Source organism: Hetaerina americana, unplaced genomic scaffold (genome assembly GCF_022747635.1).
Source record: "Hetaerina americana unplaced genomic scaffold, ioHetAmer1.1.p SCAF_71, whole genome shotgun sequence".
In the NCBI taxonomy this organism is placed as follows: Eukaryota; Metazoa; Arthropoda; class Insecta; order Odonata; family Calopterygidae; genus Hetaerina; species Hetaerina americana.
The window spans coordinates 1423845-1428834 of NW_027287328.1; the positions used below are offsets into that span (position 1 = coordinate 1423845).

The window sequence follows — 4990 nt, forward strand, 5'->3', positions numbered from 1 at the left end:
GTTATATTTTATTTCTTCAGTCTGAAAGATCTATCCTAGAATGCCCAAAAAACCTACCCCACTGTCTTCACGCAACAATGGTTTAGAAATTTAATGCATATTCTTTTAAGTTTAATCTCATTCCTTAACAAAAACTTTCTCCGAGAGATCCTGGAAACACCACTTCATAGAAAATGATTCGAATACAGGCGAATAAGGATTAACATTGAATATTTTTGCTCTAAAAGTTAGTATTGTGAGTGTATTTTAGCATTTTCTTTTGCAAGATTTGAAAGTTATATATATATATATATATATATATATATATATATATATATATATATATATATATATAACTTTATATATATATATATATGTATATATATATACTCATATATACCGAAACAGATATAAGGAAAAGGGATAGGAACACATATAAAGGACAACCAGAAAATATTAATTTTTTAAACAAAACAAATTAAACTTTCAAAATATATTTCATAAAGTTTTATCTTACATGTTCAAAATGTCGAGACTGAAGGTGGTATAATATCAAAAGAGCTAGAGCGGAAGAAGGGGATAGGTGAGGGTTCGTCAAAGTCGAAAAAATTCGTAAATTGCCGCGAGCCCCAGCGGAGGACCGTGGTAGTGGAGAAGAGGGGACCGAAGTACGACCCCGGTGCCGCCACGCCAAAGTGGCATCAACGGTTAACATCCACTGCTGAGGTCAACCCAGTCAACACCGTCACTCACGCACGAACTTCTCGGACTTAATGAACAATGACATCTCATGAAAGCTGCCAACAGCAAAGAAGACATACGCATGGGCTCGTATGAGCTGAAGACGCTCAGATCAAATCATGGCCTTACTAGTTTCTGCTCACATGTCTCCCGATACTAGTCCCGACGACCTGAAATCCTTCCGACAGATTTTTCATGGCATGCACGCCCGAACGCCTAATGTACTCAAATCACTGTAGGAATGAACATCAAAAGGGATGATCAACCTGCTCAACTGCGACTTTCACCTGAATACTCATTTTACCTAGAATAACAATACATGGCTTCTGAGATCCATGAAAGACGAGGACAGTGGAAAAACTTACATCTTCCCCTGACGTTCCTCCCAACACTAAGCGAAATATTTATCAGACCAAAATTCACGGCTAACCGTCATAAGCATAAGCAGAAACATACCACAACTTGCTGAAATTTCTGAAAAAATTAAGACTTTACTACAGTCATCTTTCGTTTTCATTCTTTCTACGCCCCCTCATTCAAGAAACTAAGGTATTTAAAGGCCAGCGAAGCATTTTATCACCAACATTCAATTTGTGTGGAGAGTTTTTCCTTAAAAATTTGCGGCCCTATCGTAGATTGAATTCCTTTTGCATTATTTTTCAAAGTAAAATCAGCGGTTAAAAGCCAAATACTTGTTCTCTACAGTCTGTTTTTGTCTCTCCTGAGCTAGCATCTTTCATCCCTTCACTATGTGTAACTCTGACTAAATTAAATTTTACCCAAAAACTTTATTTGTACACAACATGCCTAGTTCTGCCCTGCCATTCTTCCTAAAATTACTACATCATCCGCGTCATTTGTCCACCACATAGATACGTATGAAAACGAACAAACTTTGCAAGTAGTGTCCACCTGTTAGACGAATGGTTTCTGGCATCAATACAGCTCTAAACAGTCGGATAATAATAATGCAGTACATGCCCTCAACATACGAGTTTCGCAAAAAAAGAAAGGTCGGTCGGCAGACTGAGAAATTACTGCGCGTTACAATGCGCCGGGACAGTGACGAAACTAAAACGGGAAATCGGGCGGCTAATTGAACAAAGTGAATGAGAGAGGGATAAGCAGACCCGATTCCGCTGGTGAAGAAATCTCATGGGGGCACGACGGCGAGCGAGTGTGAGGCCGAGCTCCGAGCGTTCAGTTCCCGATGGAGAGATTTCTCCCGTCTGGGATTTACGGAGATGAAATCCAGAACGAGCGCGGATGAATGGTATTTTTTTGCCGCCCTCCTTTCCTTCCACCACCCGAAAACTCCCCTTAATGGACATCCAGATTTCACTCCATCGGGAGAGAGAGAGCTTAATTAAAATTTCAGTTCTTAATTACTGCCGGTATATTTGGACTCCTAAAATTCTCAGTTCAACACTATCACTGTTACTGTTGCAAGAATGATAGAAGGGGATACATGTTAAAATGTATGTACTCTATACTGAAATATCTGAACATTCGAATGTAACGGAATAAGAAATATGTGTATATATATATAAACCATAAACACAGTAATCACCCCGAAGGTCGGTTTGGTAGGTGATGGTAGAGTTACCCTAGGACTAAACCCGACGGCGTGTGAAATTCACACATCAGGGTAGAGTGGCCAGTTCCTTTCCCTGTGCGGGTTATGGTTTCTCAGGAAGACTTGGTTCCCGAAGAGTCATATAGCGTGTGTGGAGCTGCAGGTGCCCAGAATGCCTTGACCGGGAATCTAACCCGGGCCCCTCCGGTAAGCGGCCGAACGCTCTACCCCCTGGACTACCGCGACCCACAAATAAATAAATATGTATGTATGTATGTATATATATATGTAAATATATATATATATACATATATATATATATATATATATATACACACACATATGGCGACGAACAAATATATAAAAACACTGATATAAATTTTTAATGCATAGAAACACAAAGAAAGAACACTCGCATATGTAGTTTTGACGTTTCGGCAGCACGGCCGTCTTCATCAGAATGACGTTCTCGGTGGAAGAGCGTAGAGTATATGTTGGGGAAAGGTGAGGGGAGGAGGGGTTAGGGTCAAATTGGAAACGGACAGGAGGGTTGGAGGGGAGGAGTCTAACCTGAGGGCCCGAAAAAATCAATTTACTTAATTGTTGTAAATTTTTATGAAATAGCTACACACAACAATTATTTAATGATGTATCGTGCATACGAGTGCACTCGTGTGTCTGCATATGAACTAACAGGTATTTAAATAAATGAATAAAATACTAACCCCGTGTGTATGGCTGGTTCCGCAACGCACCCCGCCAAACAACCTCGGCGGCGGCATTGTGTAGATGTAGAATTCATGTTTTGGTTTTTTGGCATGGGCAAATTTCAACGGTTTTCAAGATTTTGCGATGCTTTGTTTTCGCCTTGCCTTTTAAACAATTTTACGGATGTGGTCGTTCCGAAGTACTGTTAGATAGCGCAAGTAAAACGAAAGTCAGATCGCGAGGGCCGAGGCGACCCCTTATTTTGTACAGAAATATGAGACGCTTCACGTCAACAAACAATGTAACTGAAGTCATATATAACCAACGCCATCATTGTAGGTGAGAGATGACAGTATTCCTCGAAAATTAAGCCTAAAACTATACGTTTCGTTTGTTATCTTTGATTGAAGCATTAAAATAACTGAAGTTCACGACACACTTCGGCCCAGTGCTGTTGACACGAAGAAACGGGGTAGGTAAACTATGGAGCATCTAATCGTGCAAGGTGCCTGACCCCCTATTAATGTTTTTCCTGTTCGGAGATATTTCTTTTCAATTGCATTTGAAGTTGTTAAAAAAAGAAGTCTTTATTGCAAGTGGCACGGGAGTCTGCAGGTTTTTCGGGCCACTAGGCTAAGGAAAGAATCGCTGAGAGATATGTAAGCACGAGGGCATACTAAGAATCGTCACTGGTTAATTCAGACCCCCAAATCATTTTCAGCTTCTCATTTAGTGAATAATGGTTTAATGAAATATCCAGTCATCGGATTCAGAGAAATTATCAAAGAATAACGAGTTATTTCAGTTAAAACATTGGGGACTGATTGATATAATGAAGCTGGACTAAAGGAATGGGTGTAAGAATCTTTTAAGGTAACCAATGCGATAAGTCCAAACAAACTCTGAGTGGCTGTATGAAATTCCGAGTGTGATTGAGTGTGATTGCATCTAAAGACGAGCGAATGAGAAGCATAAATGAAGCTCTCTCTTTATTAAAACTTTTTTTCAGTAACATCTCCTAACATTTCCAAATGGTTCCTTAAAGGAACGTTGGGTATTGAAGGCCTCCGTGGCGCAATCGGCTAGCGCGTTCGGCTGTTAACCGAAAGGTTGGTGGTTCGAGCCCACCCGGGGGCGATTCTTTTTATTAATATAATTCGTTGATTGCATCATTCAATTCAGCTGGAAAAAATGTTCCGTATTCATTTTCCGAAATGAATTTATACGCGTCTTCAATCTTAATCGCCAATGTCTTTCAACCGTGTACACTGTTTTGTCGAAATTTCCATTCCTAATGGAACACGATATTTGCTTTGTATTACTTTCGTGTATTTTATTGAAAGGCGTAATACAGTCAAGAGCATATGTCACACATGTTAGTTCTTAATTTAATGTGAATAATCACCCGATGATTCGTGCATATGGTGTATTCCCAAGCGATGTGCCGTAACTCAGCGGCTGTTGGTTTAAAGAAGTCTTCAATGACCGTAAAGTTTTGTATGTGCCGACGTTAGTGCAAGACTAAACTACCATCACAATTGTTTGCTTGTATCAGTGAATAACACCTATTATACATTAAAAATTAATCGTAATAGTAATAATTTATTCGAAAATCTGACGGAATATTTAAATTGAACGGTTTGATATTTCGTGTCAGGAAAATTAACGGTTTAAACTTAGTGAACAAGTTTGCTTAAAAAAATTAGTACCAAAATAGAGATCCAAAAATGCTCTCCACATTAAAAAATTCTTATTTATCCGAATGAAAAAAGGTTAATTTAACAATTAAAGCCGCGAAGATGATAGTACACAGCTGACAAAACACCTCACATATTGCTGGATCACTCATTTTATCAGTTTATTGTATGAAAATCGTTAAAGCTACTCTTTCAACTGATAAAGTATTAGGAATCAAAATAATGTCAATTTCAAATAATATTAGATCTCGTGGTACTTAATTTATCTACGAAAGATAAGGTATTGGAC

The 4990-nt window shown here is 38.8% G+C and overlaps 1 non-coding gene across 1 annotated transcript; it reads left to right on the forward strand.

Moving 5' to 3' along the window:
* The first annotated feature begins 4067 nt into the window (after positions 1 to 4067).
* TRNAN-GUU (transfer RNA asparagine (anticodon GUU)) lies at positions 4068 to 4141 on the forward strand. Its single transcript has one exon. It is a non-coding gene; the product is annotated as a tRNA-Asn (tRNA).
* Positions 4142 to 4990: the final 849 nt, after the last annotated feature.